Source organism: Chiloscyllium punctatum, chromosome 6 (assembly GCF_047496795.1).
Source record: "Chiloscyllium punctatum isolate Juve2018m chromosome 6, sChiPun1.3, whole genome shotgun sequence".
In the NCBI taxonomy this organism is placed as follows: domain Eukaryota; kingdom Metazoa; phylum Chordata; class Chondrichthyes; order Orectolobiformes; family Hemiscylliidae; genus Chiloscyllium; species Chiloscyllium punctatum.
In genome coordinates, this window is record NC_092744.1 from 47,350,069 (window position 1) to 47,377,194 (window position 27,126).

The window sequence follows — 27,126 nt, forward strand, 5'->3', positions numbered from 1 at the left end:
GGCACTTATTTCAAGGGGTTTGGAATATGAGTAAGGAAAACTTACTGCAAACGTACAAGATGCTGGTGAAACTATATTTGGAGTATTGTGAGTAGTTTTGGTCCCTCTCTTTGAAGAAAGATCTCATTTCATTGGAGACAGCTCAGAAGATTCATAACAATGATGACTGGTATCTAAGGGCTGTCTTATGAGCAAAGGTTAAATAAGTTGGAAGTTTGCTCACTGGAGTTTAGAAGAATGAGAGGTAATCTCATTGAAACATATCGGATTCTTAATGGGCTTCACAGGGTAAATGCTGAGAGGATGTTTTCCCTCACAGTACAGTCTAGGACCTGAAGACACAGTCTCAGAATAAAGGGCAGACAATTTAAAACTGAGATAACAAGGAATTTCTTCACTCAGTGAGTTGGGGAGTCTTTGGAACTCCTTGCCACAGAGAGAGCTGTGAGGGCATAATCTGTGTAAATTTACAGCTGAAATTGATTCTTATTAGTAAGAAAATCAAGGGAAATGAGGAAAGGGCAAGAAAGTGGCTACGAGGAATGCTGGATCAGCCATGATTCTATTGAATAACAGTGTTCTTGAGAGGGTGAATGGCCTATTTATTGCAATAATGACATTTCTTATGGTTTTACCACATTGAAACTGGTTATCTTAAAATTATGTGACAGTTGGAGTTTGGATCTCCACAAAACAAAGTGCAGAGTTCTGAAGTCCCAAACAGTTTTCCTGTCTAAAAATATGATGTTATAATCTTTTTATTTTAAATTTTTAATACATGACTACATTGGTGCATGACATGATAATCAGGGAGTTAAGATTCATGATCTGGTCATCTCTGACAAGTCAAAGGAAGCAGCATGCTGCGTCAAAAGATATAAAAATCACAAAACATTCACTTTCATAAACAGGCAAAGTGGTTCCCTTTTTACTGTGAAGTCGAGCTATATCAGCTTTCATGGAAATCACAAAAACAGTTTCCTCTATTAAAGTGCTCCCTTGAATTTAATAATTCAATGCTTTTATAACAATTTATTTTTAATGTTAATCTTCACCATATCTGAAATACATAATTCTCAGGTTAATTTATGCCATTTCCTACAGAAATGGTGATAATCTACATATATAGGGCAAATCATTTTTTTTCCATCTGTACCTGCAAAGTCAAATTGAACTACCTAATTATAGTAAAAGAAACAATTGTTTTAAAAGGGTAGTGACCAAATATCTCAACTATAAACCAAGATTCAATTAACCAGAATGGTTTATTAAAATCACAACCAGATAAAATGTTAGTTGTGACAATGTGAAAATCCCTATTCTCTGACTTGTCGCTTTATGGAAAGCAGCTTTCTTGTCATCTTTGTTCTTAAAAGGTAGCCCTGACTTAATTTCAGATATATTGCATGGATTTCTTCTAATCTTAGATGCAGAAATATTGATTGACGTCAGTGTTCGCTTTTGGGAAGTGCACAGGAATATCACTCATCTCCTGACTGGTAACAAAAAAGCTTTCTAAAAATAACAACAAGGAGTGAAAGGGGATTGGACAGTCAAGCATGTATGAATCTCTAAGGATTTTCTAGCTTGACACTAGCGATGACTCTTTTATGTGGAAATTGGATTTGGACAATTGCAATTCCAAGGCATTCGTGATATGAAAATGTTCCTGTTGTGTTTACATCTTTGAATTGAATTAAGTATATACTTACTCAAAAACCATGGATACATGAGGTTAAACAATCTGTCATTAGCTACATTGTGCCATTTTTGTGAAAACTGAATGACTCTTCACATAAATTTAAATGAAAGGGTGAACACATAGCAAGCAGTACTTTTTTTATCTTCACTCTCAGATTTTTAACATTGTACAAATTGACTTTTATTACTATTTTTAAGATCTTGCTACACCTTTTGCAAGCTAAAAAAATTATCTTGAATCACCCAAAGAAAGAATGCTGTAACACACTGCAGTGAATTACTTTCACATTTCCTTTCTTTTCCTTTAGTGAAATAGCTTCCCTGTTGTGTCATGCCTTAAAACCAAGCTTGTACATTGTCGAATAAACAAGTAGTCATTATCCACCTGGGGAGTCGGTAAGTAAGGTGCAAAATAACAGAAAAGCAAAGTGTTTAGTTAAACCATCATGGAAGACCTGGTTAGCTGAAATCTGAAGCAGGCATGTTCACATTAGGCCAGACCGACACACTCAATTGTTGGAGCCCGCAGGTAAGATGTATATAATCAGACCTAGGTCTCTTCTGCTTGCCTCCAGATAATCCGGTAAAGTTAAATGGTTCTTGTTACTGTAACCGGTGTATTGCAATAAAAAGCAATGCAGTCTTAACCACAATAGTTTAATTCCAGCAGCAACACTGTGTGGAGTTGGAGTCCCAAAATCTTCAGGTCAGTAACATATATCATTGTGCAGGGGAAAAATGCTCCCAAATGGGTGAACAGGAAAGCTATATGGTTGGGTTCAGGACTCTTCAACATAGTGATGGGTCTTGGTTCATGACAGGTACACAACTGATCAGCTGTGAAATCATGTGATGGATTATGCTAACCAACTTTGATGCCTTTAACTATATTACAATCTGTTTAATAACAGTTTAAATGCTGAAGGAACTGAGATTACAGTGACCTAGGCAATTACAACTGGACAATGGCTGAATCCGCCAGGTGCCAACTCTAATTTCCATATCAAGTTTACTTGATCATTTGGTGTTTTTTGGTAAGGTTTAAAAATGAATATTAATGAGATGTGTTGGATTATCAATCCCTGTTAAATGCCAACTCACCACTGCCTAGTGATAAGCATAACAGATGTAGCAAGATGCTTTCAAAATCAAAATTGGTTGACGGGATGTCTTGTCCAAATTTCATCAAAGTTCACGTCGCTTAAACCCAAATAAGAGTCTGACCAATACCTTCATTGTGAATATTGTTTACATTACACTACTGCCTCTGGAGACAACCATGCTTTTAAAGACAGTGCTCTACATTCAGGTGGTATCAGTTTATGGAGGGCAAGGAGACTCAGTGCAGAATCTTCCAGAGAAAAGCCAAGAGGCAAACATAATACAGGTGGGATTCAAAGAATCAGATTCTCCACAGGTGGGGTAAATTTATACAACTCATTTCAACAATCTCAAAAGGAGGATCAGCCGTGCCTACCACAAAGTGGGAGGCTTCTTCACGAGCTTTTCTATCTCATTAAAAGCATAACTCATTCAAAGTCTTAATTAACTTTTACTTAATTGAGAACGCTAACCTTTCTTGGATTCCCATCCACAGAAACAGGCATGCATCTGGCGACCTTAACATTTTCCTGGACATTGGGGTAAATATTTATTGCTTTGTAGTTACTGCATTATGGCTTTAAATAATATTTATGTTGTCCGTTGACTCTACTTGGAGATCCTAAGTGTTTAAAGGGAGGTTTTGCTGTGTTTGTGGACCATAATAAAAACCAATTTTTCAAGGATGGGATGTTGGTTGTGTCCATGGACCATGTTAAAGCTCAAGCAGTGAAAATTATTAAATGAAAATGGGACAATCGATATGGTGCTGGGACACTCATCTGTCCAAGATTTGCACTGTCAGTCCAGGGTAGAACACCCTCTGTCCAGGATGGAAGAATACACCTCAAAGCAATTTGTCCTTTGCTGAAGCATTTTGAGCCAGAGCGGAAAGGGAGAGTCAGAAGGTGACGGCTGTTGAGGTTACTGTAATCTTCCCGAAGGGTAGCTAACTATTCTGAGTGGGGAAAGTGCATTAATGTGCTTTGAGTACCTCAATCAATGTGTACTGATCTAAAATGTTGCTTGCAAGAAACTGATCTCTGAAGCCTCACAGGGTGCAACTTACCATGGTCACATATGGTGAGGAAGGAGAAGAATTATTGCAAGATGAGGGACTTACCAAGGGCATTAGGACAAACTTGTAGAAGAATGTGTTCATATCAAATTACTGTCTTAATGGATGTCCTGGAACTGGCAGATCAAGGACAAAGATTAGTCCTGCTGTTTTTCTGATCATCTGACAGCTGAGGAAGAACTCACAACTTAGGGTACAGCAACAACAGCCCACAGGCTGCAGTGCCATCTGCAGAGGTACAACATTGAAGGCAATAGAGGCCACATGAGCAGTGGTCAGAAACTGCATCTGCAGGGATTACGGCAGATATCTGCAAGTGACAGGGTAACAATGCTGCGGGTGCCTCAGGATACCCTGTGACATTGTTTTCTGCATCTGCCAGTGGCTGGATGGGTGCCTGCGACTGCAAGGACTGAGTAACAATGCCATGCTATTTGCCATAAAGTTAGTATTAACCCTAAATCATAACACAAGTGGATTGTTTCAAAGAGTCACAGGAACCTTGATGGAATTTCATAGTCAGCCACTTGTAGACATATCTGGTAGTGGCTGATGCATCCTCAGCTGTAGGACATCAGTTGATGTTCTTTGCCTTGGACATAGAGTATTAGGCAGCCAGTGCACTGACTTTGCTGCCATCACATCTTTCCCCTAGGTATAAGGTGCAATGATTGCACCTACATTGTTGCCAGGATGGTCTGATGACAATGTTGCCAGCTGTGTTTGCCAACATAAAGGGGTTCCACTTCCATAATGTACACATCATCCATGAGCATAGCAGACAAACACCCTAGATGTATGAAAGATATCCAGGGAGTTGTCATGACTTATCAGCCATGATAGGATGGTGGAGCAGACTCGATGGGCTGATTGGCTTAATTTCTGCTCCTGTCTCTTAAGGTCTTATGGACTCCTACATTCGGGAGTACATGCAGGTGGCTGAGTTTTTAATGTTCCTTGTCACACACAGGGTGAGCTGCTGGGAGACAAAGGTTTGCCCTCAAAATCTGGGTGTCAACACGGTAAGGAGTCATCAGAATGATGCCAAGGGAAGGTACAAACCTGCATATTCCTTCATAAGAGTTTTATAGGACTGCTAAAAATGAGATTCTGAAGCTTTGCCTGCTCAAGTGGTGCACTGCACCATATGTTTAGAGTGTTCTATATTATTCTAATGTGATGTGCCCTCCACAACCTCATTTGACAGAAGGGAGGTGTCTTGGGAGAGAATGAGATGCACAAGAGAGAGGTCTTCAACACACATCCTAACTCTCTTTCAGTCCTATTAAGGGTAGTTTTCTGTGTAATATGAGAAAGGTGAGGGACTGAGTGAGGTGAAAGTGAGTGGCACAGCTGTAAGTTTTCCCCAGCGGCACAGCACTATGTTGAGTGAGTAGGCAGTACTGAGGGCATGCAGGGTTAGTAGGGTAGGTGGCTGGAGTGAGATGAACCAAAGGTAGATGCTCCTTGCAATGGTGAGAATACTAGAACATGGGATTTGGTGATCCAAGGATGCCATAGCAAAAATAGTGAATGTGCTATCTAGTGTCAGAGATCCCGCAATGTCCCTCCTCTGCACCACCCCATCCACTAGGCCTTCCAAGACCCTGTTCACAAAGTGGAGCATCTATTGTTTCCTTGATCTTCCAAGTTTGGGGTGAATTTTGCAATGTGTTGGGTAGCTCTGAACTGCCAGCTCTTGTCCAAGTGTGCAATAGTCTTTTAATATGGTGCTGGTGCCAAGGATGGTGGTATATCCTGGCAGTGATGAGAATTTCTAGCTGTGGTCAGTGGGAGAATCAGGCTAGCACCAAAGGGGTGTGGTAGGTAATTAATGAGGTGAGTTTGGGACACTAGTGAGAGAAACCTGCTTGGCTTCACAGAGAGAAACCCTCCATCAAAGTCAACAAAAATGATGCTTTCACAAAACACCGGGAAGATTCAATCTATAAGCTCAATATTTTCCTATTAACTGACTTGCAATAAACAAGCCACCATTTGCTTTATAAATTATTTTCTTACCTGCATTTAACTATTAATTGATTATGGATCAACTGTGATCATTTGATTTTGATTTATCATAGTCACATATACCTAAGTACAGAGAGGGGCTTTGTTTGGCAAGTAGTACAGAGAGATCACAGCAAACATATCGGCTATTATCAAGTAGAAGTGTTATTCTATTCCCATCGTAAAAAATAAGGTAAAACATTAACATGCTTTTTGTGAACCACTCTACACACCAGACATAATGTATGCTGCCAAACATCATTATCAAACATTACCAACACAAAATGGTCTGAAAATAGAACAGAGTTTTCAAAACCATATTAATCATGTGTAGTACTTGAAAGGCAGGATTACAGCCAGTGAACTTATTGCACTTTTAAGGATGATTTAGAGGCTTTTCAGGGCTTCTTCTTCCCAATTTAGCATCACTGGAATTTTTCACTTAAAACCTATAATTATTCTTTTGTTTAATTTTTTTACATGATTTATGCAAAATGAACTGCAACATATCTAGGTAGGTGATCATTGAGACACAATATTTTTAGAACACAAACATTTGGGAAAATCTGAAATACAATGTCAAATATTTAATTTTTGGAGAATAGAATGTTAAATCATAGAGGCTGTATATTCATTTGGAATCACTTAAAATAAAGATAACTATATATGGAATGTCAAATTCTTTATAAAAGATATCTTGTGATATTTTTGTGGTATTAAGTAGTTTAATCCATCTACACAAGGAGAATTCATCATTATAGAGCTAGATAAGGGCACCACTCAGTGATGTTACACCCCCTTGGTGTTAAGTAGTGCCTAAAAATAGAATGAGACGTGAAAAGAATAGAAGATCATATATTGAGGAGACATCTTTTACGTTCAAGATCAAATCAAGCTATTTCTTTTCCATAAAATAAATACTGATAATATTTCAAATAAACTAGTGCTAATCACATCAATTTTTAAAAAAATAGTCCATATTTTCTAGGATATGTAATTATTTTCTAGGGCATACTATATAGCATTGAATATAGCTGATTTCTGCTTTTTACATTGCTTGTACAGAGACCGATGTTCAACAGAGATAAATATTTGCCTCCACAGCAAATTTTGAGAGAACCCAATCTATTTGTACTGTGGCCAACACTATATATTTGGTAAAATTCACTTTGTTTGGTATTTTCTATTCTTTTTGTTTGGAAAATTGCACATTAAATTGTACAATAAAATCAGTTTTCTTATCTAACTTGCAGCTTTAGAAACATGCACACATTTTCTACCACATAGCATCCCAAAACCCCCTTCTTTCTGAGAAGTGTTGCAAACAATTATTAAAGTTAGAATGAGGAAAATGTGACTTTTCTTTTTGAAAAAAGACAGTAAAATAGCCAATCTCATAAATGTAATAAATATGGTTTCTAAAATCTTAATTGAGGTAAGACAAAGGGCAACATTTAGACTTTTATTCTGTCCTGCCCTTTCATTATTACACGCACAACAGAATATTTTAGTCTGGAATCCAACATTGACTGCTAGGATTTTTAAGTGTAATAATTCACCTGAGCATTTGAACCAACTCACATAATTCAATTTTGCTTGCACTCACTTAAATCATCGCGGATAAAGACTTATTAACCAGCACTTCTTCATTGAAGGATGTGTGTGATCACATTGCCAGCACTATCATCAAGCTATGCACTGAAAATGGTAATACTTGTCATACCTAATTAATTGAAAGATGAGATCACCAGTGACATGAATATCTAGTAATGGGCCGTAATTTGCTCCTGTTTGCGAGTAAGTGGTAGTTTGTTCATCACACATTCACTTGCCCACATTTTATATGGCTTTTTCCCTATGGGGCATCTGGATTCCATTTAGACAAATGAGCGATAAATGAAATGGACATTTTAGTTCTAGAATAATTAACATCTGAAGAAATGAGAATTCATACCTGTAAAAGTTAATTTTCGGTGCCAAAGAGTTTACTTGGCATCATGCAGTTTAAAAAAAAATTGCATTTTAAAATAGAAGAGCAAATCTCTGTCTTTATCTGAATATTGTATGTAAATATAATATGGGTACAGCAATTTCTCTCCACTCATTTATTTCTTTGTCAAGGCATCAATATAGTGTAGATTTTCAGAAAGGAGAGGAATTTCCTAACATTTAAGTTCAACAGTGTATATATATATATATATATGGTTGCCAGATCTACCGTTTTTTTTTTCTCCCCACTTTCACTCTTGAGACATCTGTAGCAAGTGTTGTAATTGGGTAGACCAGCATTATTGCTGATTTCTAGTTGCCCATAGAACTGTCAAGAGTCAAACCCATTGTTTTAGTCATGTGCTGCTGAGACCAGGTGAGGATGGCAGATTTTATTCTCTAAAGAATGTTAATGAGCCAGATAGGTTTTTATAACAGTGGACAGTGTGAGCTCAAAAAAAACCAAAGAACTATGGATGTTGGAAATCAGAAATTGCTAGAAAAGCTCAGCAGGTCTGGCAGCATCTGTGGAGAGAAAGCAGAATCAACACTTCAGGTTCAGTAACCCTTTAGAACTGACAGTTGTTAGCATCCGATTAGCCTGAATTTTTGTTCTTTTCTTTTATTGAATTCAAATTTCACCATCCATCATGAAATGAGTCAAACCCCTGAACATTAGTTTGGGGTTCTGGATTACTAGTCCAGTGATGTTACCGCCACACTACTGACTTACCATTCAATATTAGTGAAAGCTTCATTCATACTTCTACAATAAAATTGGCACATAATTTCTTCTTTGCCTGGATTTTATTGCAGAGCAGTTTCATGAAGCAATGTTCAGTGTTAAAGAATAGGTGAATATAGGCACACCATGAGAGAATAGAGAGATTGGTGAGTGTGCGGTAGCAGAGAGAAGATTGTAGCACTTACCCTTGCAGAATGCAGAAGGTCATTAGAAGAGGGTCATGCAGGAAGTCTTGTGGTATTGCTGCATGTTGTTTTGGATGGTGGACAGGCTGGCAGTATTTAGTGCTGTGTGGGTCCTGGGAAAAGACAATGGCCCTTTACTCCACCAGCCTATTCACCAGGACCTCCAGGCACCTGTGAGCAAAGTGGAGTGCTAACGTGCTAATATCCAGCCATGTCATTTGGAATTTCACTTTTTAATATACTAACGTCAGTTCCTGCCTTGCAGAGTGTGAAATGGTGCACAGCTGGGGTTAAAATTGGTGACCAGGTTGTGAGTGCTGGAAGCTTCTGACACCAGTGAGCAGGTTCACCTCCACGGAGTGTAAGATTGTGTGATAGCAGCATATGGAGGCAGGATGCCGAAGGAGGTGAACGATGGAGAATTACAAGAGAAACATTGTGAGGACTTACAGAGAGAAGCCATCCATGATAGTTCACCAAGATTGACACTTAGCCAAAGTATGGGAAATATTCAGCATAATGATTGTTATATTTATATGATGTGCTATATGTTGATCTCTAGTTCATAAACTATATGCTGAATGCTGCTTTGCTATTTTGCTTTTGTTTGTGTTTGGTCTGATAACAATTTCCCAACATTAAAATGTGGTTACAGTGGAAAGTAGTCTTGGATACATTAGTTTACAGGATTATTTGCCCTTCTATGAAGTGGCTCTCAGCTTTGAAAAGAGTGGTATTACAGGAGAGAAGACAAGCAATGGGTGTCAGTGAGAGCAATGGATTGTTCCCAATTGGACTGTTTTGTGCTGGGGCTGCTGGGATTGGGCTGCACTCTGGTTTCTGTATTGGTATGTCAAGTGGCTGCACTTAGATTAGATGAGGTTCAAATAATGTGCTTGTCATGGACATCCCTGGGAATGAATTAAGCGGCTTTAGATACACCTTTAAGCTCCTCTTCTCCCATAAGAGGGAAGCAATCACCTTTTTTTTCCTTGTTGTTGTCCTCATTGTTGTCCTCCTCTGGTTCCAGTCTGCAAAACAATACTATGTCATGCAAGTGACAGCAGGCTACTCTTATTCTGGATATCCTGCTGGTGCACACTGGTCACCCGTGGATTTGACCACTCACTTTAGTTCTATCTCCTGCATCCAATGTGCTTCTGAAGCTTCTATTGTAACTTCCTGGATGCCAATAGTTGGGGTGTTCCAATATGGCATCAGCCACATCTTTAAAAGGTAGCCATTATCTCCAAGTGTTAACCACTGAGTTTATGGGCCGTTCAAATATATGTGGGAGACTTGAAATGCACGGATGAAGCATCATATCAGGTTTGTGGATATGTTGCATGAGCATGATAATTCTTCAGGGCTCACCATACCCAGTGAAGATAAATGGAATGGAATCCTTTTTGATTTTTGAATATTGCTCGGTGATATCAGGTTGCCTTGATCATTGCATGTGTGCAGTAGATGAAGCTGTGAAAATTCAGCCAGAACAGCAAACCCCTCACTCCTACCAGTTTTATTGTATTGAAGTGGAAGGAAGTGGTTGCTGTATACAGCATGGAATCCTTCAGCTTGGAATTGTGCAATTGCACAACAGATTGTAAAATTCTACAGGTATCACATTAAGACCCCTGGGAGAAGCTAGAAGAAATGAAGTGCTGTGATGATCTTTGCCATCACTAGCAATGCATATCCACCTCGTTTAGTAGGAAGGAGATCTTCTAGAAGGCTACACATGTCAGTAGTGACCTGATGTGAAGGTATGAGCTTCACAACTCACTCGTGCTCAACCATGTCCTGAAAGCTATTCTTCTTACTAAATATTCTATATCAAGAGTGTTAACACTGTGACCTTTAGCTCTGCGAAGTGACAGGGAGGTGAGTTGCAGGCAGTTTGGACTTCTCCTCATGGTGCTGCTCCTTTTGTTCCTCCTTACAGTCCAAGGTAGCCACTTACATAAGTGGCTTCCGTGCTGCTGTGAAGGCTACTGTCAAGTACAGATCAAAGCAAAGAAAAACTTCAAGGTAGACCTGCAAAGATTTTCAACATTTGATTAAAAACTTCTGAAGCAGTCATAGCACAGTCTCAGAACAAGTACAGTTCTTGAAATTGGAAATAAAACCAGAAAATGCTGAAAATACTTGATGCCTGTGGAGAAAGAAACTGTTAAAATATCAGGTATGTGACCTTTTACAAATACCGCAACCATAAGCCTTTCACCCAGGTTAAAAAAAAAATTGCCAGATTGTTGTCTCCAGAAACTGTCTAGCCTGTCAATTAGTCATCCTGGCAATCCATGCAGTCCTTTTTCTTTTTGTTGACCTTGATGAATCCAGGAAGGCTAGGAAACCTGTGAGTTAGAATCCATAGTTAGATGAGAAGTCAAGTCTTTGTAGTAACAGAAGCACCACAGGGCTTTCCTATGAGTTTAGGAATGAATTCAACGATGACATTCCAATACGTTGGCAATTTGTAATGTTTTAACTTTTTGCATATATCAATATGAACTCATTCTGACAGGTTAAAGTTTATTTATGAAGAGTACATAAGGTTTTGAGTAATAAAGTCTTTTCAATTAAAAAATTGGTGTTCTAGTTGGTTAACTTCTCGGGGCTTACATTAATAATCAATTAATATATGGTTCAAATGTGTTTCAAGAACTAAATTAATCCATTTGTGTGAAAATGTTCAAATATTAGAACGTAAAGTATGATATAATAGTGATGCACTGAGGCTTTATTAAGATGATTTAAGTTTTCTGTATACTTACGATGGGAACCTGGAGTAGTGCAGCACATTTATCTCTCACAAGGTTCAAATAACACCAACTCAGCCTGTTGCTTCTGTCTAGGTTCCCTTGATAGTTCATGTTTCATTTGCATGAGGGGTGACTACTGTACAAGTGGAATGTATCCAATGTGTTGTTAAGTCTAAAAATCCAAGATTTTGACCATGAAGAAATGGTGATATGTCCTCAACTCAGAATAGCATGTGGCTTTGGATTGGTAACCTGTTTGTGGTCAGAGAGGAGAGATTACATTGGGAGTAAAACACAACCCAAGTGAATGTATAGTTCGGGGTATTTGGAGGCTGCATGGGAATTTGGTGCAGAGGCGAAGAGATGCTTTTTTTTTTGGTTCAGTATTTGTAAGAATCTCTTTTAACTATGAAGAATTGAAGCCCAGGATGAGTAGTCCAGCACAAACATTTGACATCACATGCAAACTGCAAGTTCATTTGGTGTTGGTGATAGCTACTAATTTGACTATCTATTATAGATTGCTTTCAGATTGAAGGTATATAAGGGAAATATTTACAGATTACAAACTAAAAGACCAGTTGTCATTTAAAAAAAAATCAATTAAGAACTAAATAAGTAAAATAGAGATGCTGGGCCAGATGATGTGTTGAAACTGCATGATGTGGGAGCTGATGGAACTTATTGTGGTTCGTATAGACTACATCTTGAGGAAGTGTTGGTTGCTTGATCAACTGTGGCTCAGAGCTGATGAGCCAGAGTCTGAGCTTTGAACTTTGCACTCACCAGGAAGAGGGCGAGTTAACTAGACACTGTTTCAGGAGGCAGTCACACCCTTTTGATTAACTACATCAAATTCAGTCAGTGGTCAGGGACAGGAGCATGTGACTATGAATGAGGCGGGTGGAAGGATCCAGGAGGTAAGCTGAAGGACCCTCAGCCCTTGAGTTGACTGACAGGTTTGAACTTCTTTCTCCCTGTGTCAACGAGAGTGGGGGCTTTAGGAAGGAGGAGCAAACTGACCATAGCATCTGGTTCATGGAGCCGTTCAAGAGGGGGAGAAAAGAGAAGTGTAGTTGTAATTGGGGTTAGTATAGTCGATAGGAATAGATACAGTTCTCTGGCCAGGATAGATAGTCCCAAAGGCAGTGTTGCCTGCCTGGTGCCTGGGTTCAGTATATCTTACGTGGGCTACAGAGGAGCTTGGCATGGGAGGGGAAAACCCAGTTGTCATGGTCCACGTAGGTACCAGTGATATAGGGTGAAGGAAGAAAGAGGTTCTGCTGAGGGAATAAGAACAGCTAGGAGCTAAATTAAAAACCATAACCAAAAAGATGATGATCTTTTGGTTACTAACTGAGTTATGACAAAATTGGGACAGGGTCAACAAGGTTAAAGAGATAAATACGTGGCTTAAACATTGGTAGGAGAAATGAGTTCAAATTCGTGGAACACTGACTCTCGTACTGGGGAAGAAGGCAGCTGTTCCAATGGGATGGGCTCCACCTGAACCATGCTGGAACCAGAGTCCTAGTGAATCACAAAACTTAGGGGTCTGGATAGGGCTTTAAACTAAATAGTGTAGGGTGGGATGGTTCAGCTGCATGGAAAATTATGAAATATGTTATGGGGAGAGCACTCAGTAGTGGTTATGAAAGTTACCTGAACATGAATTAGGAGAGAGAGTATGAAAAGGCTTGGGAATTTAACTTCAGGCACAATAGATGAGGGGATAGTTATGAAAGGAGAGGGAGGGCAGACAACGCAGGGCTGAGGGTGTTGTACTTAAATACACGCCATATACAAAACAAGTTAAATGAGCTTGTAGCGCAGATTAAAATTGGTAGACACAATCTTGTGGGTATCACCGAGACATGGCTGGAAGGGGATAAGGGCTAGGAACTAAATATCCAAGGATACGTGTTACATCAAAAGAACAGGCAGATGGGCAGAGGTTCAGATTTGCTTTATTGGTAAGAAATGAAACGAAACTAAATTGATAGCAAGAAATTATATGGTGTCAGAAAGCATAGAAATCTGTGTGGCTAGAGTTGAAGAACAACACAGGAAAAAAAGACCCTGATGGGAATTATGTATAGGCCTCCTGGAAGTAGTCAGGATGTGGAGCAGAAAATGAATCAAGGGATATAAAAGACATGTAAGAAAGGCACTGTTACAATAATCATAGGGGACTTCAATATGCAGGTGGACTGGGAAAATTAAGTTGGTAGCGGATCTCAAGAAAATAAATTTTATGAAATGACTCCTATGAGATGGATTTTGGTGCAGCTTCTGTTAAAACCCACTAGTGAACAGAGAGTTCTGGATTTGGTGATTGTGTAATGAGGCATGCTTGAATAGAGATCTTAAGGTGAAGGAACCCTTGGGTGCAGGGACCATAATATGGCAGAATTCACCCTGAAGTTTGAGAGGGAGAAGCTGGAATTAGATGAAAAGATATTTACAAATGAGTGAAGGTAACTACAAAAATGTGAAGGAGGAGCAGGCCAGAGTTGATTGGAAGAGGAGCTGAGCAGGGAAGACAGTGGAGCAATGGTGACAAGAGTTTCTGGGTGTAATTTTGGAGGCAAAGCTTAGAATGAATCTAAGGCAGAAGAAATATACTCAGGGGAAGGCGATACAAACTTGGCTGACGAGGGTAGTTGAACAGCATAAAAGCTAAAGGAAAAGCATACAACATGGTAAAGGTTAGTGGGAGCCAGAGGATGTGGAAGCTTTAAAAAAAAGCAGAGGATAATTTAAAAAAAAACAGTTGGGGAGACAGGATGAAATAGGAGAGTAAGCTAGCTAGTAAAGTTAAATAAGATTGCAAGAAGTGAGAGAGAGGCAAGACTGGACACTGGACTGCAGGAAAATGAGGCTGGAGAAGTAGTAATAGGAACAAAGAAATGGTGAGGAACTGAATAGGTACTTTGCATCAGTCTTTACAGTGGAAAACACCAGCAGCATACCAAAATTTCAAGGAAGTCAGGGCAGAGGTAGGTGAAGCCATCATTAAGGAGAAGGGGAAACTGAAAGGTCTGAAGATGGACCAGATGGACTATACCCCAGAGTTCTGAAGGAGATAGCTGAGGAGATTGTGAAGGCATTGATGATCTTTCAGGAATTAATGAAATCAGCAAGAGTCCCAGAGGACTGGAAAATGGCTAATTTAACACCCTTGTTTCTGAAGGGAGGGAGAAGGAAGATAGGAATCTATGGGCTAGTTAGCCTCACCTCCAGTCATTGGTTAGATTTTAGAGTCCACTATTAAAGATGGATTGCAGAGTACTTGAAAGCACATGGTAAAATAGGGCTGAGTTAGCACGGTTTCATCAAAGCGAAGTCGTGCCTGACAATGTCCTGAAATTCTTTGAGGAGGTAATGAGTAAGTTAGACAAGGGAGAGCCAGTGGATGTGATCTATTTGTATTTCCAGAAGGCAGTTGATGATTTGCCTCACAGGCTGCTAAATAAGATTGTCCCAACACAGTGGACTCATGTTTTGGCATGGATAGAGGATTGGCTCACTGGCAGAAGGCAGAGAATGGGAATAAAGGGTCTTTAACAAGATGTGCTAGCATTGGAGGAGGTCCAGAGAGTCATTTCCAAGAATGATTCAGGAGGTGAAGGGCATGCCATATGAGGAGCAGTTAATGATTCTGGGTCTGTACTTGATTGAGATCTGAAGGATGAGGGGGCACTTTATTGAAACTTAGAGTACTGAGAGGCCTGGATAAAGTGAATATGAAAAAAATGCTTCGATGAGAACCCGAGGACACAGCCTCAGAGTGAAGGGATGATCCTTTAGTTTTGAGATGAGGAGGAATTTCTTCAGCCAGCGGGTGATTAATCTGGAACTCATTGCTGTATGGGGCCCATTAAGTGAATTTAAGATAGATTCCTAATCAGTAAGGGGATAAAAGGTTATGGGGAGAAGGCAGGAGAATGAATTTGAATGGCAGAGCAGCCTTGATGGGCTGAATGATCAGGTTCTGCTCTAATTTTATGATTTTACAGACGGAACTTCGAGATCATGGTATCTCATGTGCTTGGATGCTCTTGTCTTTCCTGGCAGAGGAGATCACACATTTGGAAAGTGCTGTTGAAGAGGACTAGATAAGCCATTGCTGTACACTTGGTATGTGGTGCATGCTGTAGTTAGGGCATGCTGAGATGTTTAAAATGGTGGATAGGATGACAATCTACTAGGTTGCTTTACGTTGGATGGTGTCAAGATTCTTGAATATTTTTGGACCGACACTTGTATAATCCTCACGTATGACTTTTGGATGGCAGAAATGATGAGCAGGAATTGAATACATGTGTAACTCACAACTGAATAACTGGCCTCTAGTTGCTGCTTCTTGTAGCTACATTAATTAAATGGCTGGTATTGTTTGGTTTCTGGTCAACGATAACCCCAGAATACTAATGATTGGGAATTCCATGGTGGCAATGCATTGAAAGTCCAACTACAACCTTTTGATAGTGTCCTGTTGGTAATGGTAATTGACTGGTACTCATACAATGCAAATATTATATTCCATTTGTTAAGACAAGCCAAAATGTTTAAGGTCTTGCTGGATATAGATGTGGACTGCCACACTATCTGCAAAAGTGAAATGTTATTCAACACTGTCAAATGATGGAGTAAACATCATTGATAATACAGCTGAATATGGTTGTGGCTGGAACACTACTCTGAGAAACAGCAGCTATGATGTCTTTGGGCTGAGATGACTGGTCTCCAAAAACTTCACTATCTTCTTTTCTCCTAAGTATGATGCTAGACAGTGGATGATGGCCACTGTCCTCCGTTTTACAGGGGCTCCTTGATGCTACCTTTGGTCAAAAGCTACCTTAATGTCAAAAAGCATAAAATTTCACTTCATTTCTGGAACTTAGCTTTATTTATCATATTTAGACCAAAGCTATAATAAAGGTGTGAAGTTGAGAGGTCTAGGGGAAATCTAATTTTGGTATTGGCAAAAAAGAGACACTTGATAACACTCTAACTAATGGACAGAAATTAATCAACTGATTTGGATTTGTCCTGCTTTTTATGGATAGAACATATATGTGGGAAATTTTCCACGTTGTTGGCTTTGTGATCTGTGACTCTAGGTTTGCCTATTTTTTTAAATAGTAAAGCTTATCTTCTCAATAGATAGACTTGAGCCAAATATTCATGGACATTGAACATACAAAGAAAATTCATGCAAATTTATCTTGCAATGATCAAAACATTGCCTTGTTTTTTCTTTGAAGGGGTTATTTTCAAACAATAGCCCAAGAAAAACGTGGGCCCAATTTTAACTTTGTGTAAGTGAATGGATTTTGAGCCGGAGACGACTGGTAAATTCCTACTCAAAACCAACAAAATACCAAGGACAATTCAATCATGGGGCAGGGAACCATTTGAGGGATAAATCACTACTGTAAGTAGAACTAACAAAATCAGTGAGGAGTTGTTCCTCTAACCACTGGCTACTTCTCTCCTGTGCTTGCTACTGGTTCACCAGTGAGACTATCATTGACAAATATAGGAGAGAAATAGCCTATCATTGGAGGACCAGCATGGAAAATGAATGGTGGCAGTGAAGCAAATACCATGGTAGTCAGAACTACCTTTGCCAATGGCCAAGATAGCCATGCCTTTTGCTGGAGCCTTTGATTTGGTTTGATTTATTATTGTCACATGCACCCAGATACCTTCATAAAGTTTTGTTTTGCATGCAGTACAGGCAGTTCATACCATACAAAGTGCATTATGGAAATAGAACAGAGCAAAGAATGCAATGTTGTGGCTGCAGAGAAGCTGCACAAAGAGCGAGATCAACATTGAAACTTAAAATTTGAGAAGTCTGATTACAGTGGGGAAAAAGCTGTTCTTAAGTTGGTAGGTGAGTCTGGACCTTTTACAGGAAGCCCTGGCAAAAGACAGCCAAGGGCCATTCCATTTGCTGAGTGCTGGTGCCTTTTGCTGGAGGCTGGGGTGTTGTCTATCAGTCTCATCTTGGGAGACGAACAGCTGCCGGGATAGAAAATAGCCACATGGGATAATAAAAAGGCACAAAAGGGTATTGAGGGAGGAGGTTCTTACTAGAGGAGTGCGTGAGAAGGACTCTGTAAAAATGGGATGGTAGGAGAAGACTGCAAGAAGACATGGGATTGGCAGATTTCGCAAGAAGTGTGTGAGAGAGGGAGGCTGTAAAGAAGTTTCAAATCTCTCTCTTCCCAAAAAAAACCTCAGCTAACTGGGAGTGGGGAAAGTTGAAATCACAACAATAAAATATCCATTGTAAATAGATATGAAATGTGTCATTTGAGCTGCAAATGTCAGGAGCCATCATATGTGAAAAGATATGAAAAGATAAAGACCCTTTATTTATACATGGAGTGTCCTTGGCACTTATTCAGCTTTCTCAGAGCCAACTCTGAGCGAACAGAATTTCCTAGTTATCTTTTTTTTTTCTTTTCTTCCATGTTTTATTCTTTTATTCAATTTCATAGTTCTGTCAGCCAGGGCTCCCTGATTGGTCTGTTAATCTTGTCCAAACAGGCTCACCAGGTTGACCTCATTATTATCACTATACAATGGAAATACATTAGCTGTGACTCGTCAATTTAACATTTGTGATTGCTTGTTAGGTATCAAAGTGTGGGTATGTTATTTTGAGAAAAATATAAGGTAACTTTTGTCTACTGTCTTGTGCCAATTTAAATACGGTTGTTAAGAAAAACTTTAATTTCCTAATGTGCTGTTAGATTTGATGGAGTTTTATTAATTATTGAGGATGTTGATGAATTATTCTTTTCTACTTCTGTGTGAGTCCAGATACCTCATATGTCACACTAATACATAAGTTATATTGATTGCATCATACAATAAATTAGTGACAATATAAAAGAAGCCCCTGAGAATAAAAAAGTGCTCAAGAAAATCTAAAGAAGCTCTCTCAAAAATATTTTATATACTGGTTTGAGGGAGTTGGATCTCATTATATCATTGCTAAATGATTGTTACTGTTATTGATGGTGATTATTTTTTAATTTAGCAGATTTGATCTGAAGATGTATGAACAATCAAAACATTTTTTTCCATTCACCATTCTGTTTTGGATGAGAGCTAATAAATCACATCTTCTGATTTATATCTATATGCCAAACCTCACTTTAATTGGAATGTAATCTAAAATTAAAAGATTCGTCAAGATTGTAGATATCTAGAGTGATCATTCTGTTTTTCATTTTGCCTGACTCTTTTCAATCTAGATATTCCCTTCCATTGGTGAGAACAATTAAGAAAAATACATAAACTCTAGTTCAATTACATAATGAAAGTGTGACAAAATCTTTGTGTTAAAAGTAAAAAATTTATGAAATATCTGTTTTCTATCTTCCCATATCTATAGTATGCTTTAATCCAAAATGTGTATAAAAGAATTTTAAGTAGCAATACTGAGTTTTTTTCAAACATGCAATGCAAAACAGGCTTAGTGTAATGTGATTTTAATTTTTTTAGAATATTGATATTTTAGTTAGAATGCTTGTCAAAGTGATTGAGAATTTTGTCATCAAAAAAACACTTTCTGTTTGTGTATAATATGTTGTAACACAGCATGCTGCATTTGTCTTTTATGGCTGCAAAATGGCTTCTGTAGCCAACAATAAACCACAAACTCAAAATGAATCTTCTGTTGAACATAAATACCTGAAATTGATCAGACAAGCAGAATGAAAGAATTGTTCTCTGGTGATGTTTACATCAATAAATCAGTAGAGTCATTGATGTACAGCACAGAGACAGACCCTTCGGTCCAACCCGTCCATGCCAACCAGATATCCCAACCTGATCTAGACCCACCTGCCAGCACCCGGCCCATATCCCTCCACCCCTTCCTATTCATATACCCATCCAAATGCCTATTAAATGTTGCAATTGTACCAACCTCCACCACTTCCTCTGGCAGCTCATTCCATACATGTTGCCACCTTCTGTATGAAAACGTTGCCCCTTAGATCTCTCTTATATCCTTCTCCTCTCACCCTAAACCAATGCTGTCTACTTCTGGACTCCCCGACCCCAGGGAAAAGACTTTGTCTATTTATCCTATCCATGCCCCTCATAATTTTGTAAACCTCTATAAGGTCACCCCTCAACCTCCAACGCTCCAGGGAAAACAGCCCCAGCCTGTTCACCCTCTCCCTATAGCTCAAATCCTCCAACCCTGGCAACATCCTTGTAAATTTTTTCTGAACCCTTTCAAGTTTCACAACATCTTTCCGATAGGAAGGAGACCAGAATTGCATGCAATATTCCAACAGTGGCCTAACCAATGTCCTGTACAGCCGCAACATGACCTCCCAACTCCTGATGGAAATGTTTTATATATAACACTATAGTATTTGTAGAAATCAAACATTTCCAAAATTATTACAAGTAACCATTAAATGTATATAATGAAATGTGTCTAATTCCTCTATCCATAAACCAGTCTGTGTATAATGGAGTCAGAGTCATAAAGCACAGAAACAGTCCCTTTGGTCCAACCAGTCCATGCCAAACATAATCCCAAACTAAACTAGTTCCAGCTGCCTGCACTTGGCCCACATCCCTCCAATCATTTTCTATTCATGCACTTATCTAAATATCCTTTTAAACATTATAACTGTGGCCGCATCCAACACCTTCCTCAGGAAGTTCACTCCACATGTGAATCACCATCTATGTAAAACATTTGCCCCTCATGTCTTTTTTAAATCCCTCCTCTCACCTTAAAAATATACCACCCAGTCTTGAAATCTCCCATTCACCTGCCATTCACCTTATCTATACTCATTGTTTTATAAACCTCTATAAGATCACCCCTTAACCTCTGGTTCAGTTACTCCATGCAAATTCTGTTTGTGCAAAGGAAAAATGCATTTGTGCATATTATATAGTGATAGTGTTATTTCCTAAGAATCAGTCCATCTCATAGTCACTTGTTTTGTGCAGTGTAGATGTCAAACATACAGATTGGAGCAAGAGTAAGCCTCTTGATCACTCGATCTTGTTCCACAATTAGCAAGATCACAAACCAAAAGAACTGTGGATGCTGGAAATCTGAAAAACAAAACATAAATTATTACAGAAACCCAACAGGTCTGACAAAATCTGTGCAGAGATAGCAGAGTTAATGTTTTGGTTCCAGTAACCCTCCTTCAGATCACAGTTGATCTAAATGTTCCATATTTCTGCCTACCATTGATAACCTTTCAACACTTGGTGTCAAGAATCTACCTATCTATACCTTACAAAGATTCAAATACTCCACTTCCACAACCTTCTAAAGATACTCAACCCTCTGAGGGTAAACATTTCCCCTCATGTTTTTCTTAAGTAGGTGATCCTTTAATAGATTACTTAGTGTGGAAACAGGCCCTTCGGCCCAACAAGTCCACAATGACCCGCCGAAGCGCAACCTACCCAGACCCATTCCCCTACGTTTACCCCTTCACCTAACACTACAGGCAATTTAGCATGGTCAATTTACCTAACCCGCACATTTTTGGACTGTAGAAGGAAACTGGGGCACCTGGAGGAAACCCACGCAGACACTGGGAGAATGTGCAAATTCCACACAGTCAGTCGCCTGAGGTGGGAATTGAACCCGGGTCTCTGGCACTGTTCCACTCACTGTTTATTCTTAAACCATGCCTCCTAGTTCTAGAATCACCTATGCCTCTGGTGCCTTTATTCAATACATTTATAAATTTTATAAAAGTGCTGTGGCCCCAGGCACACCATTTATTACATCTTGTCAACCAGAAAATTACCCATTTACGCATATTCTGTTTTCTATTGGCTAACCAATCTCCTATCGAAGGAGAAAGTGAGGACTGCTGGCTATCCAAGTCAGAGTGTGGTGCTGGAATGAGGCTCCTGGAAAAGCACAGCTGGTCAGGCAGCATCTGAGCAGCAGGAGAATTGACATTTCAAGTATAAGCCTTTCATCAGGAATGAGGCAATGCCTGACGAAGGGCTTACGCTCGAAACGTCAATTCCCCTGCTGCTCAGATGCTGCCTGACCGGCTGTGCTTTTCCAACACCACAGTCTTCTAAGTCAATATGTGTACATCTACATCACAATTTTTTGTTTTCTGTAATTATCTTTTATAATGTCACCTTATCAAATTCATTTTGGAAGTCTAGATATGGTACCACACCACTTCTCCTCCTTTTTCTACAACACATGTTGCTTCTTCATTTGGGTCTACTCCCATAATAATGCTTCCTATGATGTATTCTATCATAGTTCCCAGCATACTATTTCCATCATATTTGTCTGCCATTTCTGAATGATGCACTTACTGACTTACTTTACATACATCAAACTGCATTCTTCCAGTTCCCATCAATGAAGCCAAGTGTTATTGTAGTATCAAATGCCTAAGTTCTGTAAAAGTTGGACTTTCCCCATTATATTTTTTTTTACTGCTTGTTCCAGCTCCTTATTTCTGCCTTCTATGCACCTCAAGTGCAAATGTCATCTTCCTGTATCTTTTGGCTGTTTTATATAATCCTACTCACTGATTGCCAAAACTACTTTCATGCTGTCGTCAAATTTTGTGACTGTGCTCCTTGTACCCATCCAAATGTTTATATCTATTGAAAATTAAAAGTGAACACAGCATTGATGCTAGAAACAGAAAAAATCCAATTCCACCTTGATATGACGATACACTTTTGGTCTAATCATTTATGTTCTTGCTATCAATTAATTTTCTATCCATGCTGATATATCTTCTATTGTTCCAGACGCCTGAATGTAATGAGCATCCTTGACGTACCTAATCAAATACATTCAGAAAATTTAGATGAATTGTTGTTACTGTATTTCCATTATTCATTAGATTAGTTACATTTTTGAAACAGAATATGCCTTTATAAGCTACACCTCTTAGTTTATCCTGAGCCCACATTTTGGACAGACATATTAAATTAGGAAACTCCGATCCAATCAAATCTGCATAACTAGCAATACAGTTAATAGTCTTAGATTAGGGAAGAAAAAATTAACAGCTTCTATTTGGAAGGTTAGAGACAAAAAACTGCAGATGCTGAAATCCAAGATAGACTAGCAGGAGGCTGGAAGAGCACAGCAAGCCAGGCAGCAATTAGGAGGTGGAGATTGATGTTTTGGGTGCAACCCTTCTTCAGGACTGGGGAAGGGCTACACCCGAATCGTCGACTTCCCCACCTCCTGATGCTGCCTTGCTGGCTGTGTTGTTCCTGCTTCTTGCTTGTCTATTTGGAAGGTAGCAACCTATCTTTGAAGTACTTGAATAAAGGCAAGATATTGTAGATGTTGGATATCTTAAACAAATACAGAGAATGCTGGAGAAAGTAAGCAGATTTGGCAGCATCTGTGGAGAGAGGAGTTCTGAAGAAGAGTCATACTGGGCTCAAAATGTTACCTCCTATCTCTCTCTCCAGAGTTGCTGCCAGACATGATGAGTTTCTCCAGCATTTTGTGCTTTTGTGTGTGCATGTTTTTTTTGAATGGATGCTCCTGTGGGTGTTCAGATGGGACAGAATTTGTTGCAATTCTGTTTTTCCAATACATTTTGCTTCTGAAATTCAAAGTTACGAGACCAAATTATTGAATAATTCAAATGGTTAAAAGTCACGCAAATTGACATTTAACTATCAGGAACAGACTACTAATTGTTCAGAATAGTGACAATTTGTCCTCCAAGCTGTATCAAAGCATTTTTTAACTTAAGGCAAAGCAGTGGCAGGGAAGGAAAGAAAAGTTAAGTAAATCTGATACTCTGGATCTGACCACATCATGGGACATCCTGCCCCAGGTGTTCAAAGATCACCACACATAGAGCCATGAAGGCCCATGGCAGAAAAAGTAACTTCAACCTTGAGTAGACATCTTCCTCAAATTGAAGGACAACTGACATGGATGAGAATTGTGCCAATTTTCTAACTGTATAAAAGTTTAACCAGAAGTGTAGAAACATGAGAAGGACATTGGCTGACCTATACTGTGTTGGACTCGCACATATTTCTCGATTTTTCAAAACAGCAGCAAGTTCCTAGTACCAAAAATGTGTGTGACTGGAAGTTTCGTTATTTACTGTACAGGAAATTGCATTGTTCTGCAGCAGCCAAAAGGAGTAGGCAACATCCTTTTCTTTGCAAATATTTCTGCAACTAATTGAACTAGGAACAACATGACCTACTTCTCAAATCAATAGGAATGCCAGATGGAATGTATAACAGGTGTGGCATCAAAAGTTGCATTTTGTTTGATGTACCAAACTTGAAATTCCCGAGAGATATTCTTGGCTAATATGCTTTTTCTTTTGGAACTTCAACAGCTACTTTATTTCTTACCACCAACTAATTCAGGGCAAAGTAAGAGTGGGATAGATTGAGTCAACCATGAGGTGGAAATAATATCAGATTATTGGCTTTTACTATTCATGGCTTGGTTACATACAGCATGCATGTGAAGTTGAATGTTGTCACAATAAGCTGAACTTCCAAAGTAAACTGTAATACAGCCATCATATTACTGCTTAATAATCTTTTTCTTTTTTTGTCCATCTTTTTGTTGCATTTTTGCTTCTTAATATTACAAGGATTCCAATAATTCCATTGCTGCTCATGTCAGACCTTTTCCTTTAAGATTTTCTTCTCCTTTTTCTTTGTTTTCCTGTCAGCCATGTCTCAGCTGCCTCTGAATCACAAGATTCCAGAATCAAGTTTTGCTCCAATGCTGAAGTACAAAAACAAGTCTGACACTGGTGCAGTACTGCGAAAGATGTATGAACAGTGAAACTCTTCCTGGTGTTCTGGTCAATATTTATTACTCAATGTCATAACAACAGAAATGCTACATAAACGCACATCTTTGTTACTTTTCCATTCACCTATGGGTCAATTGAATCCCATAAGTTGTAATATTTTGTCTCATGAGCTGAGATTTACTTCTCCCTATCCTGGTATAAACTTAAAACTTTCCAGTTTCTACATCTCTCAAACAATTATAATTTTGTTTATAATTGTAAGGAAATTGCTGAAATTTGCATTGGTGCATCTTTTCATAAGCTATGTTTGATTTTTATTATTCGTTTCAAAAACCTTCAGGGGTAGGAGTGCTATTGTATAATTACACTTTACAACCAGCACTGTATCAGATAACATACTGACAGATCATTAAGTTATAGCGTTGCATTCAAGCGTCTTCAATGGTCTTGCTGAAACTTTAGTTTCCTGGTAAAACTAACTTCAATATTTCATGTAAAGACTAGAACATTAATGTATCACTGAACTCCAAATGAAATCAACAGGAACGTGCCAGAGGAAAAGCTATAAAGACTGACTCAACAAATCAGGTGTCTTGAGAAATGCTTATTTTCTTCATACAATATATTTTATTTATCTCCTTCCCTCATCTAACAACGTAAGGACCAAACAGTTCCTGATGAAGGGCTTTTGCCCTAAACGTCGATTTTCCTGGGATGCTGTTTGACCTGCTGTGCTTTTTCAGCACTACACTCTCGACTCTAAGCTTCAGCATCTGCAGTCCTCACTTTCGCCTAATATATCTAGTTAGGTCTGTTTCAACCGCTAGATTTCTTTAGAACATGTTTGCAGCCTCTCGCCTGAGGCTCTGGTAGCACAATCACATAAAGTATAGCTGACCAAAAGACTCTTCCATTCTTATACCAGACCAATCGGAAGAATCTACAAGTTCAGCGCTAACCTATTTAGCCACAATCTCGTTGCACCTTCCTTAGCCATCGGGTCCTAAGTGGGACTTGAATCTCGTTCTTCTGTTTCTGTAGTGGGGACACAGCCCACTGCATTACAAAATTTCCTTCATAAGGTTATGTAACCTGAAATATATCCGATTACCAGAGAAAGTTGGTCGAGAGTTATACATGGTACTTTTAAGGTGATCGACATCTGGCAGGACTTGTCAAGAAAGGGTCCGTAGATGTTGAGTGATGAAGACAAGGTAGATGGTACAATTTGAAGTCTTCCTGTGTAATCTAATTTCTGTAGTATTTCGAACAACATATTGAATCGGTAAATGAAAATGTACAGGTTAGAAACTATGTTAAACGGAAACTCCCCACGTACATTGAACAGGTGCATGAAGAACACGACCGAAGCTGCCCTGGCTACAAACTATGGTGAACACTCATTGAAAAGCAATTGTTTGCTGGAGATTTCTCAAAGTTAATGGAAGATTTTTGATATAATATAATCAAAATGCTTGACTGAATGTATTCCAGCTTTGCAATTTGACAGAAAAGTTTGAATTTTTAATTCAAACAAAATTGAAAATAGACTCCCGGGAATGATGCATCGGCAAAGACAGAACAGGTTCCGCATATCACTGATGTTTGACGAATTTCGGCAATTTCTTTTGCAATAGATTGTAAAATGGAAATAACATATAAACTTCAAATAACAGTTGTCAAAGACTTTTATGGATTCAGGTCGGGACAATAAATGAACCAATTAAACTGATTGAATCTCGGGCATATAAAGGAAACAACGCGATTCCTAGAAACAAAATTGGAAAATTATATAGCATGTCAGTTAGTGTATGTCAAACCGTGGTTATATTTTCGAGGCTTTTTAAAAGAAACAGAATTTCAAACAGAATACAATCTGCAGTATATGAATACTTTCGGTGTCATTGGGAATTGTATATATAGGGAAGACGAAATAGCTTACTGCAAATTGATGGAATTTTGGTAAACTTGACAACAGGCTGGGCGCATACAATCCCAAGTGATATTTTGTAATGCAAATAATTCACGATTTTAAACATCACCTCTCTCAATATGCTTACAAGTTAGGTACCCCTTAATTTAATTTCATCTTAATACATCGACGTGCTTTGTGTTTGACAATAGAGAACCATTGTCCCAATATGCTGAAAATGCACAGCAAATCCACCTTCGTTTGAAAAGATGGGAAGGTTATATTTCAGGCAGTTCTAAAATATGATAAATATTTCCGGTACTGTTTTTATTTCAGATTTACATGCTTTGCACATCTGTACTTTTGGATGTTGTGCGCGCGTTTCAATTCGACAAGTGAACAATGTTACGGGGGAAACAAAGGAAAATGTAAGCGTATATTGATGCACTAGGTATATATGTATCTGTGGTCCGGTCAACTTGAGCCCTTCATCCGACTTCATGAGGCTTTAAGCTAATTCTTTTTTTGAGGATTTGAAGGTCTACAATGATTGGAAGTGTTAATGTAACGCTCTGTGCAAAGGGCTGGCCATGGTTGTGGTGGACTGACTATGGACCACGCTCACATTGCACGCCTGTTTGCTGCTGAAGCCCATGTCGCTCTCTCCAGGGTTAAAGCTGTCAGGAGCTGCAGACCCCGACCACCGCACTACGTCAATGCCTTAATCCCCATGGTAACCACCAATCAACTGGAAGCTTCAAGGTCCAAGGGAATCCATCTGTCTATTAAAAGTAGCAGTTTCAAGCAAAATAAGTTCACATTCTAAAC

General features: G+C 38.9%; 1 protein-coding gene across 1 annotated transcript in view; it reads left to right on the forward strand.

Moving 5' to 3' along the window:
* The first annotated feature begins 2,208 nt into the window (after window positions 1–2,208).
* The window catches only part of LOC140478934 (guanine nucleotide-binding protein subunit beta-4), a 112,522-nt gene continuing 87,604 nt past the window's right edge, over window positions 2,209–27,126 (forward strand). Inside the window, exon 1 of the mRNA XM_072572576.1 lies at window positions 2,209–2,230. The gene's annotated coding sequence lies outside the window, so the exon portion shown is untranslated. The remainder of the gene's footprint in view (window positions 2,231–27,126) is intronic.